Source organism: Podarcis gaigeae (assembly GCF_964106915.1).
Source record: "Podarcis gaigeae genome assembly, chromosome: 2".
In the NCBI taxonomy this organism is placed as follows: domain Eukaryota; kingdom Metazoa; phylum Chordata; class Lepidosauria; order Squamata; family Lacertidae; genus Podarcis; species Podarcis gaigeae.
In genome coordinates, this window is record NC_139679.1 from 15437873 (window position 1) to 15452746 (window position 14874).

A 14874-nucleotide genomic window follows, 5' to 3' on the forward strand; every position below is an offset into this window, starting at 1 on the left:
GGGTGGAACATTCACCTCCTATAAACGCTACCAGCCTGAGTTTCTCTAAGGTCTAACGCCCAGCCTTCTTTAGCTGTGGAAATGGAAACTTATTGCAGGTTTTGATGAAATGCCTTTATATGAATTGCTGAGGATGTACAAAAAAAATCATACTCTGTTTCAGTGCAGAAGTCAGGTGAAGAGTCTCTCTTCCTCCACAGCTTCTGTACAATGATGACTTTGTTTAATTGATGGTTGAAGGAAAAGCTGTAAACTGTATACCATTTATTAGGTGTTTTAAACTGTCTACTAAAACGGTGCCCAGCTTGGTGGTTACTGCAGATGCTATCATAGCCATAGTAATCCTCAATAATTTTAGCAGCTAATAAACCTGGCCCTCAGTCTGGATTTACTTCTGTGGGCAGCAGGAGGCAGCGATTCAAGGATTTTAACAATATGCACATTTAACTAATCCCTCAGTGTCCTGAACTGAAGGAAAAAATCCCTCATTTGCCTGCTGCTACAAATTCTGATGCTGTATCTTCATAACTAAAACATTTTGGGGTGGATCTTGAGCTGAGGCATTATACATTTTAAATATGACAGGTATGGCTTTCATGATGTACGTACTTGTATATCTCCTTGCTATGTCAAGTAATGTAATATATTTGTGTCAGAGCTTAGAAAGCCTTTTTTAAAGGAAATAGTTCTAGCTCAACATGTCCAGAAATGAACTAATTCCAGCTCACGTTCTTCCCTTTACAAAATGAACTAGTTTGGTACATGTTCAGTTCAAAGTTCAATTCAAGTTTATCCAAATGATCCTTGGCTCTCTTAAATAAATAAATCAGTATTGAGAATGTTACAGGCTGCTGTGCTGAAGTATGAAATATACCTAAGACTAAGGAAACATCAAAACACAAATAGTAGAATGAGAATTGTTTGTTTTCTCCAGTCATTATTATCTTCAAACTTAAAGGCCCCCAAAGTCTAAAGAGTAAAAATAAAGTCCCACTATTTTATTTCCAATGCTATTTAATATCTATGTGAAGTTGCTGGAAGTAGTCGTGAGGAGTTTTGGGGCAAAGTGCCATCAATATTTATCCATAATATTTGAATCGGGAAAAGCCATACAGTCCCTGAAGAAGAAGAAGAAGAAGAAGAAGAGGAGGAGGAGGAGGAGGAGGAAGAGGAGGAGGAGGAGGAGCTTGGATTTTATATCCCGCTTTATCACTACCCGAAGGAGTCTCAAAGCGGCTAACATTCTCCTTTCCCTTTCTCCCCCACAACAAACACTCTGTGAGGTGAGTGAGGCTGAGAGACTTCAGAGAAGTGTGACTGGCCCAAGGTCACCCAGCAGCTGCATGTGGAGGAGCGGAGACGCGAACCCAGTTCACCAGATTACAAGTCTACCACTCTTAACCACTACACCACACTGAGGCAGTATTTGGATGCAGTGGTGCTATGGATGAGGGAAAATAAGATGAGCTTTAACCCTGGCAAGACAGAGGTGCTGTGAATAGTTCATGTGCCCAAGAAATTGGTCAACTGCCTGTTCCCCTCAAGGAGCAGGTTCATAGACTTTGTCACTGGAAGCCTAGATAGCCTCAACCTTTTACCAGCTGCAACTGGTATGACCAGGAAATCTTGTTTGTGCATTAGTTCCTTCCAGACTGGATTACTGAAATGCACTCAATGTGGGGCTTCCCTTGTACTTCATCCAGGACAATTAATTAATGCAGAATGCTGAAACACAATGGCTGATAGAAGGGTCATGCAGATTCTCCAGCGATATACTAGATATGGGTGGATTTTTAACCCCAGTCATGGTGAAATGGGAAGTATGAAAATGTATGAATATGCAGTCATATCAAAGCTTGCCTGCAGTTTAGGGAAGGCAGAAAATTAAACTTTATTGAACACTGAAATAACAAATGTGCATTCTTCACATGACACAAAAGTTTCTTTTAAAAATTGATATTTGTTCTATAAAGCTATGTATTTTTTTACACTTAAAACATCTGGAGATCTATTTCCAGATTGCATTCATCTGCTCTGTGTTGACCCTAGGAGTTCTGATCTAAAACCCAGATTTACAGTTTGAATTTCTGGAATTATTCATTGTCTAGGCTGAAATATCAACATTTTCCAGAATCCAAGATCAAGGGTTAATAACCTCATTATTCTAGAAATGCCATTTTCAAGTGATTCCATGTGAATCACTTGAAAAGGTCATATTGATAATCCTTCTACTTTAATGTAGACAATTAGAATTAAGCCTTTATAGTTAGGTTCACAGACTCTGCATTAAGGTCTTCCTCTAACAATAGGCTGGCAAGTATTTTTTAGTAATGTGTGGGGCTAAAAGAGTAAATTATGGGTCCTTTTAATGACAGGAGATAGAGCCAAAAGGTGATAGCTGCATTGTTAAAATGGCTACCAGTGATTCCATTGGATTATCTAGAATCCATTGGACTCCAACCACAAAACAGTTGCCTATCTTTGTCAGTTATACTAGTTCCCTGTTGACAGAGTTCCCTGTTAACAACATGCACTGAGCTATATGAGACCATAAATTCTCATATGTGCCACTTGGCCTTTGCAATGTGATTTAACCGATTTAGACAGCTGCTAGAGAAATAATTCAAAATTCAATCTATCTACCCATCATCTGTCAATCTTGCTCTATTTAAAAATATTTCCCACGTTAAGCCCTGGTGGAACCCCTCAGACGGATTACAAAATGTCAATGTAACAATATGATAAAGTAAAATAATCTTATAAGGTCACCATAAAACCACCAAGAACTGCCCTTTCCTAAAATGACCTTCAGAATGGGCATTAGATTTTAGGAAACCTACAATGGTTTTGAAGAACTCCATTAAGGTTTACCCTCTCAACCCCAAATTAGTTCAGGCTCTCAAAAGTGGCAAAACAGGGGTCAGCAAACTTTTTCAGCAGGCAGCCAGTCCACTGTCGCTCAGACTCTGTGGGGGGCCGGACTATATTTTGGAGGGGGGAGAATGAACGAGTTCCTATGCCCCACAAATAACTCAGAGATGCATTTCAAATAAAAGCACACATTCTACTCATGTAAAAACACCAGGCAGGCCACACAAATAACCCAGAGATGCATTTTAAATAAAAGGACATATTCTACTCATGTAAAAACACACTGATTCCCGGACCGTCCATGGACCTGATTTAGAAGGTGATTGGGCCGGATCCGGGCCTTGGACCTTAGTTTGCTTACCCATGGAGTAAAATAATTATAGAACATAACTTTCTTGGGAAAGCTGACGGAGAGGGTCATTGTAGAGTAATTGCACGTATTTCATGAATGAGATTGGTTATCTAGATCCACTACAATCTGGGTTTAGACCTAGTTTCAGAACTGAATCAACCATGGTCATCCTGATGGATGCCCTTTATCATGAGAGACGGGGGAAATATGATCCTGTTGCTTCTGTTCCATCTCTCAGTTGCTTTTGATATCATTGACCATGGTATCCTCCTGGGTCAGTTCAGTGGTATGGCTATTGGAGGCGGTGTATTATTATGGTTCCATTCTTGCCTTCAGGGTCATGATCAAAGAGTAGCACTGGGTGAGTGCCCCTCAACCCTCTGGCACTTGTGCTACGGGGTTCTGCAAGGTAGTATGTTTCATTCAACTAGTGTAAGTCCCTTGATCTGGTAGAAGCATTGGGTACCATCCATGGTCCTCCCTACCACATTTTTATGCTTATAACAACCCCATGAGGTAGTTTAGGTTGAGAGATAGTGCTTGGCCCAAGGTCCACCAGTGAGCTTTGTTCCAGAGCAATGATTTCTCCCCAACCCTTGTTACAATCTAACCACCACACTGGATCACTCAAACCGTGTTATCATTTGTATTCTCTTTCTTTCATTGGCCAGGATGGTTCCAAAAGCAAAAGTTCATTTTACATTCCAGCAGACTTTCCTGGATTTGATGTCTTTTGTTGTGGAGACTCCACCTCCTTCTTTTAAGGATTCAAGGATAATTTGCTGTCTGAGGCACTTTTTTAAGAGGGCAGGAGGGGGAGTTGAAATATGTAACTGTCTTCTGGAGCTCTCCAGATGGTCCTGACTTCTCCGTTTGTTTTGTGCTTTTAAACATCTACCAATATCAATTTTAACTTCTCTCTTCTTTCCTCAGTGTCTGTGTGAAAAAGCTAAAACAAGAAGGCTTGATCCAATGCTTAGGAGAGCGGGAAGCAGCAGAAATTAACAACAATCCCCCCACTGTCGTCAAACCCTAGACAAAAACAAGCTGAAGAAACCTATTTCTTTGTTTCAGTGGTCTCCTTTGGTTAAAACCACCCAAAGTATTTCTTGTTACAAAAACAGGTAAAACATTTTCAGACAGGAGAATGATTTTTAAGTTGGCAGTGTCCCTTTAATATTTCATTTTTATTTCCTGTTGTAAATGACAAATTGTTCTGTGTTTTATATCATATCCCTGCAGGCAAACTGGTCATGGGGTGTACTTTTTGTCTTTTTGTCCTCTTTTCTTTTTCCCTTACCTTTTTTATTTTTTATTTTACTTGGAGAAAAGGCAATAAAATAGAACAATAAAAAACTTAAAATACTCAAATTGATACTATAGTAATGAGCACCTTTGAGATGCCAATAAATACAGACAAGAAGAGAGAAAATCAAGACAAGAGAAAGATCCAGGGTTATGTGTAACTTGTGATCGTAAAAATAAATTGAAATTCTGTGCAACCCAGACCCTGTGCCAAGGATGGCTGGAGCCTGCAACCTGTTTAGTTGTGCATACATTCTAAGCAAATTTTCATGTATTTCCTTATATTCATGCTGTATTTTACTTCTGCTAGTCAGAAAATAAGCAAATGGCACATTCATACTATACATTGAAAGCGCATTCAGTGCACATGCCCCCCCAAAGACTTATGAGAACTATAGTTTATTAAGGATGCTGGGAATTGCAGCTCTGTGACGAAGGAGCTACTGATCTCAGGATTTGTTAGGGGGCACTATGTGCTTTAGATGTGGTCTGGGGAGAGTTCCCAGGGCCAAATCGATCTGGAGGGTTGCATTTGGCCCCTGAGGCTGGGTCCCTCAGTTCTGCCCTATAGCTCCCTGGCCCCTTCTTTGCCTCCTCCTTACCTACTCTTCTTGAGTGACTAGGCAATGGCAGGCAAAGTATCCACAGCCTCTGCTTGTCTAATTTACTCCTAATTTCTAGTATTCAGCTGTCTCTATTCAGTAACTAGTTCCTGTAAGCTGCTAACCTGGAATACAATACAATACAAACAATAAAATACAATACAAGGTAAGGTAAGGTAAGGGTAAAGGACACCTGGACAGTTAAGTCCAGTCAAAGGCGACTCTGGAGTTGCAACGCTCATCTCGCTTTCAGACTGAGGGAGCTGGCATTTGTCCACAGACATCTTTCTGGCTCATGTGGGCAGCAGGACTAAACCTCTTCTGGTACAACGGGACATCATGACGGAAACCAGAGCGCACAGAAACACTGTTTACCTTCCTGCCAGAGTGGTACCTATTTATCTACTTGCACTAGCATGCTTTCAAATTGCTAGGTAGGCAGGAGCTGGGACAGAGCAATGGGAGCTCTGACCTTCTGATCGGCAAGCCCAAGAGACTCAGTGGTTTAGACCACAGCGCCACAATACAATACAATACAATACAATACAATACAATACAATACAATACAATACAGGTGTATGGGGTGCTAAGTAACCCATTCTGTCGGTTCAAGGATTTGCAGTTGCTCAACAGAACCACATCTTCTCCCCCCCCCGTGTGCCCCCAAATCTGTTCTGGGGTTACCCCAACCCTCCAGAGCAGATTTGGGGAGCGGGTAAGACACACAGTGGGGGGGGGGTAGAGGGAATTTCCATTGTGCAAGTCTAAATCCTTCCGCTAACACAGGCATCCCCAAACTCGGCTCTCCAGATGTTTTAGGACTACAACTCCCATCATCCCTAGCTAACAGGACCAGTGGTCAGGGATGATGGGAACTGTAGTCCCAAAACATTTGGAGGGCTGAGTTTGGGGATGCCTTCACTAACAGAATGAGGGCATTGGGTACTACCCAAAATAATAGCTATGGGTGGTTGTTTTTTTTTATAAAAAAACAACAATACACAACCCTGTCACTAGTAACCACAAGAACTTTGGCTTCAGTATACATGAATAAGGCTTCCCCAGCCACTGACTTAGAGGCTAAGTCATTACGGAATATTTATGGACATTCCGTTTGCTTAAGGGTTTTTTAAACTGTCAGTAGGAAAAAGCCCAGAGACAAATGAGGCTGTGTGTTGTCAATGGGAAGGGGCTCAATGGGGAAGGGAGTAAGTAACGCTGTTGCAGTTGTGCTGTTAGGCTGTATGAGGAAAGGCTGTGACTTTGGATTGTTTATTCGAGTATTTCATGTAAGGAGAACGTGAACTTTTACATGAGAAAGTGGACTGGGCACAAGGAATATACTATGTGCAAAAAAAAAAACCCCACATTTGTGAATATCACAGCTTTCCACTTGTATGTAGCTAAGAGCCAAATTGGTATCACCGCCAACATTTTTTTATTCCTCCCCTCACCCCCAAGCAGCTGGAGGATGTGTGTGAAACAGAAAGAGAAAGAGAAATTGAACTGGAGTTGTGATGCAAGGTATTTGTGTGTTAACTCAGCCCTTCCTAGATCCAGTGCTTTTTTCTGGGCGCGACGCAGGGGTATGCATACCCTTAAACTTTTTGTGAATCTAAGTTTGGCCTCATTGAGGGGCAGTATTTCAATATGAGTAGGAAAATGAGAGTATCCGTAAACTGTTTTTCCTCAGAAAAAAAAAGCACTGCCTTGATCCAAATCTCTCCCCTCACATACACAGATGCTTTTAGCTTAGAAACAAATATCCAATACCCAGGCCTGGCGTTGGACAGTTCTGAAAGCCAGAAAGAGAAATTTGGAGGGCCACATTCAGGGCCGGATTTAAGTTTGATGAGGCCCTAAGCTACTGAAGGCAATGGGGCCCTTTATATGTCCAGCTGTCCCTTGTCAACAACAAATATTTGCTGTTTTTTGTGCTGAATATATGCTATATGGTAATTTATCAACCTAATAGGTATCTCAAGCCATTTGCACATAACAAAATACATATTTTATCAAAGTAATTGATGAACCGTAATAAAGAAGACATATATTAATAGTGAAATAATTATTAAGCTCTAACTTAAAATTTTGGAAATGTACATCCAGGTTTCCCCCCACCCCTTTTAATTTTGGGGGGCCCCCAAGAGCGTGGGGCCCTAAGCTATAGCTTGTTTAGCTTATACATAAATCGGGCACTGCCAATACCACATCTAGTATGGCTGTACTTTGAGCATGAGAAGAAACTAGAGGTCTTATGAGGCCTCTGCCTTAGGAAGAGTGGAATGAGAATTATGCTTCAGCCTTTTACTAGCATGGCTCTCTGCTACTTCTGTGGGGAAGGAATGTTCATTACATTGGTGGCATCTGTATACAAGATAAGCCAAAGCACTGTTATGCATTTAACTGGAGTTTGCAGCAACTGCAAAGCTCATTAATATGTCCATGTAAACAGCTAAGATTGGGGAAAAGAAAAGAAAAGAAATCTGGGGTCAGACTGACCTCGAATCCAGTGAGAACAAGCAACAGGGGTCATTTGGCTAGGACTGCTGTCTTATGTACATTTCCTTGGGTGTGAGCCCTGCTGAACTCAGGGGGCCTGTGGATCATCCAAGCTGGGCTGCACATCAGGTCTCTCAAAATAGCCAGAAGGTTGGTAAACACATTATTTCTTTGTGTTCAGTGAGTCACAGAGAGAAGAGAGCAGCACTAGTCACCAGTTCTAGGAAGCCAGAAGATCTGAGGATCAAAAGATGATCAATAACATGATAAGTGTGTGATTGAAAGCCAAATTACCAATCAAGCATTGGCAACAGCATATGCTTATTATGTGCCTGCGTTCATGGGTGATGAAGCACATTTAATGAATAATTTACCTGTGATGGAAAATGGTGGCTGACTAATTTTTTTGCGTGCAGGAAATTCACTTGCAGCCGAGCCAGATGTGAATGAAATAGATGAAAAGTAGTCACGGGTATTCTGAGGCCATGTCAAATGCAGAGCAGAGGAGATAAATCATCACAGAGTTGGCTTGTCTTGTCTTCTCCATATGTAGGTTATGATTAAATAAGGAGTAGCAAGATCTGGGAAGTCGCTGGTCACATGTGATGGGCAAGGGTACCTTTTTGGGAAGAACAGGTGCAGCAGTCATGACTAGCACCCAACCCCATCCCCAGGTATTTCAGACTTCAGGGAGTGCCCAGATCTCCCACTAGTTCACTGGGTGCTTCTGCACATGGAACAACTATTTTAATGGACATAGAAAGGGGATTATATATTAAGTATCCATGCCAAAGGCTGAAATCCTTTGGCTTTAAATAGTGTGAGGGAGGGCAGGGAGAAAGGGAGGTAAAGAATACTGGGTGGATAACTGTGCTATTGTTGTTATGATCAGTGCTGGTTTAGCCTATGGCCCAGTAATTCCAAGAATACTGAGGGCCAATGTGGAGTACTGGTTAGAACAGTGAACTGGGACTTAGGAGACCCAGATTCAAATCCTCCCCTCTGCCATGAACCTTGGGCCAGTCACTGTCTCTCAGTCTAAACTACCTCACAGGGTTGTCATACAGAGGAGGAGAGGTATATGTGTCATCTCAAGCTGTTTGGAGAAATGGTAGGATATAAAAGCATTAACAAATAAAACTAAATAAATTACAGGTGAGTTTGAGTCCATAGTCTTTCATGACTACAAAATCTACCTTATCACACATTTTGGTGTGTGCATTGTCTAAATGTGGAAATGACGGTGATAGGGCTGCCATATGTCCGAATTTTCCCTGACATTACCGTGGAAAAAGCTCAGTAACATTTGGGGTGTCTTGGTTTTTACTTTTTCAAATATGGCAACACTAGATGATGATAGGGACATGGGTGGCACTGTGGTCTAAACCAGTGTTTCCCAACCTTGTGCCTCCAGCTGTTTTTGGACTACAATTCCCATCATCCCTTGCCACTGGTCTTGCTAGTCAGGGATGATGGGAGTTGTAGTTCAAAAACAGCTGGAGGCACAAGGTTGGGAAACACTGGTCTAAACCACTAAGCCTTGGGCTTGCCGATCGGAAGGTTGGCGGTTCGAATCCCCGCGACGGGCTGAGCTCCCGTTGTTCGGTCCCAGATCCTGGCAACCTAGCAGTTCAAAAGCACATCAAAGTGCAAGTAGATCAATAGGTACCACTCCGGCGGGAAGGTAGACGGTGTTTCTGTGCGCTGCTCTGGTTTCGCCAGAAGTGGCTTAGTCATGCTGGCCACATGATCTGGAAAAACTGTCTGCGGACAAATGCCGGCTCCCTCGGCCAGTAAAAAGAGATGAGCGCCGCAACCCCAGAGTCATTTGCGACTGGACTTAACTGTCAGGGGTCCTTTACCTTTACCTTTTTAGATGATGATGACGATGGCAAGGGAAGAATACAAATTTCTCTTTCACGTTTATGTATATTTATCCTGGAGAATAATTATGGTGCTCCACTGGCATGTGGGCTTGTTTCCATCCTAATCCACAGTGATTCCCTAGCAATTCTTGGAATTGGAGGAGGGGGAGAATCTATGGTTCTATAGATCTGTCAAAAACACTAGAATAAATGAGTGTCTGAGAAGCATATTCTCAAGTGCCTGAGAGTCATTAACTGCATTGCAAAACCCTCATGAGAATTTTCCAGCTCAGAATCTCCTTGCTCACCCTTAGCATAATGATGATGATGTAAAAAAACTAATTATATTTTATTTGCCCATCAAAAGAAAAATATGACTTGCCCTGGGCAAGCAAGTGAGAGCAGCATCTCACAAGCCTTCTTTAGAGACAAAAGTTGTACGGTGTGCAACGCTTTCCATAAACCACTAGCTGTTTTATCTCTTCGGGGTGACATTTTCCTGCTTGAGGTTTCTAGTTTGAACCACGCTGGAAAATGCTTGAATAAATGCATCCAGAAGTCACATATACAGTGTTAATAGTGCATGGCCATTCATTGTAGCAGTAGCCTCTTGATATCCTTAATGTTCCAAAATAGGGATGTTTGAAGATTTGATTTGGGTCAAATCCTGAACAAGACAGAGCAAAACTGGATATTGCTTTCCTCCAAATGTTGGCTCAAAAATGCACCAAGATGTGTGTGTGTTTGCGCCCCGAGGCCCCCAAGCCCTTCCCCTGAAATAACTTCACACTGACATGTAATTTTAGTTTAAGTTATTGGGCAAAATTTAGGCCACAGCTTTATTGATTACAGCAAAGTGAGCGGTGTTGGCTTAGGCATTGGCAACAGACTATAACTGACTCCTGCCCCTCTGTTTGGAAGTCTGGAAGGGTAAACACCAAACGAGGGAGCAACATCGATGAAGACCAACAATGCTCACCCCGGGGTTCCTGTGGCCCTGGCATGGCCCCAGCCCCTCAAGCGGACATTGGACGAGATCCAGGACCCCCAGATTCCTTTACCGGAATACCCTTCTTCATGGAGGGGCAGGTGATGGCCGCATCTCCCCTCCCACACACTTCAATAAGCCAATACCTAACCACCAAATGGGACACAGGTGGCGCTGTGGGTAAAACCTCAGTGCCTAGGACTTGCCGATCGCATGGTCGGCGGTTCGAATCCCCGCGGCGGGGTGAGCTCCCATCGTTCAGTCCCAGCTCCTGCCCACCTAGCAGTTCGAAAGCACCCTTAAGTGCAAGTAGATAAATAGGTACTGCTTTATAGCGGGAAGGTAAACGGCGTTTCTGTGTGCTGTGCTGGTGCAGGCTCACCAGAGCAGCTTCGTCACGCTGGCCACGTGACCCAGAAGTGTCTTCGGACAGCGCTGGCCCCGGCCTCTTAAGCGAGATGGGCGCACAACCCCAGAGTAGGACACGACTAGCCTGTACGGGCAGGGGTACCTTTACCTTTAACCGCCAAACCTTACAAAGTTGTGACGATTGCTAAGGGGGTAGGCGAAAACCACAGTGGCGTAGCGTGGGGGTGCAGGGGGGGCCGGCCGCACCGGGCGCAACATCTGGGGGTTAGGGGGCGCAAATCCACGAGTTAGGGGGCGCAAATTACTTGCCTTGCCCCGGGTGCTGACAACCCATGCTACGCCACTGGAAAACCAAGTGGCTACATCCAATCTGCCAAATGGAAAAATTCCTACCCAGCCCCTGCTGCAAAGCAGGTGACCCAATCCAAAGCAAGGCCAAAGCAGCAGCACCTAAAATTAGGGAGGGAGGGCGGGTGTTCGGCAGCGTGATGCAAGTTCCCTCAGTTACGCCACACTACTGCTTTTATAGGCCCCAAGAATTGCGCCAACTGCCCCAATTGGCCCAAACAGCCCGGGGCCCAACGGTTAAGGTTTGGGCCACGCCTGGCAACAACTCTCCCTGTGGGGGTGGCTTAGGGGCTCACGCACAACCAGGACCCTCATTAAGGAGGATCCCATTTCTCATGCAGAAGGAATCAGATTTCCCCCCTGCATTTCCAGGTGGAGCTGGGGAAGATTCTTGTCTTAATTCCTTATGAGCTTCTGCAAGTCAGTGTTGATAGTACTGAGCTACATGGACCAATAGACTCCTTAGAAGCAGCTTCCTATTTTGCTATGTTCCTATATGCTGCAAAATAACAAATGAATATATTTCAAAAATACCCCCCCCCCCCAAGAATATGTCAGAAATGCTCAGAAATGGGCTTAGAAACTGTATTTTGTAATTATATTTAAGTGGGTTCTTTATGCTTTAAAAATACTACTAGATATGGAAATAGAATGGAATGGAATCAAAAATATGTGCAACTTAATTAATTATTCAATTTATAATAGAATGGAAATAGACGATCCATCCATTTCAGAAGCTTTTTTTTTTTTTTACAAATTGATATGGTCTCATGCACTCCCGCCTCTCTCTTAGTTCTTGCTAACAGCTCTATTCTCAGAAAATATTGCAAGCCATCAGTCAGAAACATGTGTGTGACGTGACCAGGCTGATTTAGCTGGATTTTCTCTCTCCATCGGCATCTAATTCTTCTTTGTGGATTGATGTTTTTGCTTATGCTTTTATGGTTGTTTAATTATGTTTTACAAGCTGTTTTTTATACTGCTGACAAGCCAGGATACATTGAGGATCACAATGGAGGAAAAGCAAAGTATAAATATTCTAAATAAATAAGTGACACATTCATTTAAGAGTCTTTGTATAAAATCACAGGTGCCCCTCAAAAAAAAGGAAAGGGGGGTGCAGGGAAGCCACTTACCTCTAGCAAGTAAAGCATTTATCCAGGCAATATACAGTTGGAAATATTGTGGAATTCTTAGTGTTCCGCGAAGATTTCAGCCTTTGTGAATTCCACATTAATGTGCAGAACAGAAACTCACTAGGATATCCTGAATGTTCTGACACCATTCTCAGCTCAAAAAATGTAGTAGTAGTAGTAGTAGTAGTAGTAATAATAATAATAATAATAATTTATTTGCACCCTTCCCATCTGGCTGAGTTTCCCCAGCCATTCTGGGTGGCTTCCAACAAAGATTAAAAATACATTAAAATATCACACATTAAAAACTTCCCTGAACAGGGCTGCCTTCAGATGTCTTCTGAATGTCAGGTAGCTGTTTATCTCTTTGACATCTGATGGGAGGGTGTTCCACAGGGCGGGCGCCACTACCGAGAAGGCCCTCTGCCTGTGTGTTTATTTTAAAACAATAAAAAATGCATTGCTTTGAGGGAAACTGTGTTTAAATATAAATTTTCATGAGGATTAAACAAAACCACAGCTTAATGTGCCAATGAATTTATCCTGCAAAAGTGACATGGACTGATCTATCCATCTCTATTGGTTCATTTTGACCTTTTAAGCCATCACTGCACAGCCTCCAAATTTCCTCAGATGAAAACAGGAACGTATTTTACATCAGTTCCACCACCCTCAGGGGGTGCAGCAGGGATGCAGGTGCAGCGGCTGAATGAAGCCAGCTGGAGCCAAGTGACCATAACGGCCACTCTTAGTGCCTGCGACCCCTCGCAGCCATGACAGCAGCCTCACAGACAGGCTCCGCCCCTTCTCTCCCTCACCCACGGAATGACTGGGACAACCCAGTGAGAAGGGGGGGGGGGGGTTATAAATAATAAATATTGTAGTTGTTGTTATAAGAATTTAAGGTCTCAAATATATACTAAATTAAATGTTCATAAATGTACAAGGCAAACACATACATAAGGATATAAATCATGTGTCTGGAATAGTACAGTCATACCTCATGTTACATTGGCTTCAGGCTGAGCGTTTTCAGATTGTGTCCCACAGCGACCCGGAAGTACCGGAAAGGGTTACTTCCGGGTTTTGCCACTTGCACATGCGCAGACACGCAAAATGACATCACGCGCATGCGCCGAAGCAGCGAATCGCAAACCCGCACACGCGCAGACGCAGGGTGCGTTCTGCGCATGTTTCAAATGGGCCTCCGGAATGGATCTCGCTCGCAACCAGAGTTGCCACTGTACAGGAAAGCAGTCCTGAAGCCATTTTGACTCTCCCAAAGCATTTTGACTCTCCCAAATTGACCTCATATGGAAGTGAGAGCTAGACCATAAAGAAGGCTGATCGCCGAAGAATTGATGCTTTTGAGTTATGGTGCTGGAGGAGACTCTTGAGAGTCCCATGGACTGCAAGAATATCAAACCTATCCATTCTTAAGGAAATCAGCCCTGAGGGCTCACTGGAAGGACAGATCCTGAAGCTGAGACTCCAGTACTTTGGCCCTGGAAAAGACTCTGATGTTGGAGAAGACGAGGGCACAAGGAGAAGGGGATGACAGAGGACGAGATGGTTGGACAGTGTTCTTGAAGCTACCAGCATGAGTTTGACCAAATTGCGGGAGAAAGTGGAAGTCAGGAGTGCCTGGCGTGCTCTGGTCCATGGGGTCCCGAAGAGTCGGGTACGACTAAACAACAACAACAAAATGTACAAGGCAAACACATACATAAGGATATAAACCACGTGTCTGAAATAGTACAGTCATACCTCATGTTACGTTTGCTTCAGGCTGAGCGTTTTCAAGTTGCGTCCCACGGTGACCCGGAAGTACTGGAAAGGGTTACTTCCGGGTTTCGCCACTTGCGCATGCACATACATGCAAAATGACATCGCGCGCATGCGCAGAAGCAGCAAATCGCAACACGTGCAGACACAGGGTGCATTCTGCTCATGTTGCGAATGGGCCTTCGGAACGGATCCCGTTCGCAACCAGAGTTACCACTGTACAGGAAAGCAGTCCTGAAGCCATTTTGACTCTCCCAAATTGACCTCAAATATTTCCCTGCAAGGTGGAAGGAAATGGGAAAGCCTCCCCATAGTCTTTTGATTACCTGTCTCAAGGGCATATTTGTGTATGAATAGGATGAGCCTGTGACCTGGATTCAGGAATTAAAGTACAATGGTACCTCGGGTTAAGTACTTAATTCATTCCAGAGGTCCATATTTAAACTGTTCTTAACCTGAAGCACCACTTTAGCTAATGGGGTCTCCTGCTGCTGCAGCGCCGCTGAAGCATGATTTCTGTTCTCATCCTGAAGCAAAGTTCTTAACCTGAAGCACTATTTCTGGGTTAGCGGAGTCTGTAACCTGAAGCATACATAACCTGAAGCGTATGTAACCCGAGGTACCACTGTATTTACCATCACAAAAGAATGGCCAGGCTGCCCAGGTAGGGCAATCAGTGACCACAAACAAGTTTCCTGGCAGACAGGTTTTCTGCTGTAGACAGCCTCCTGTGATGTATTTATGATGTAGA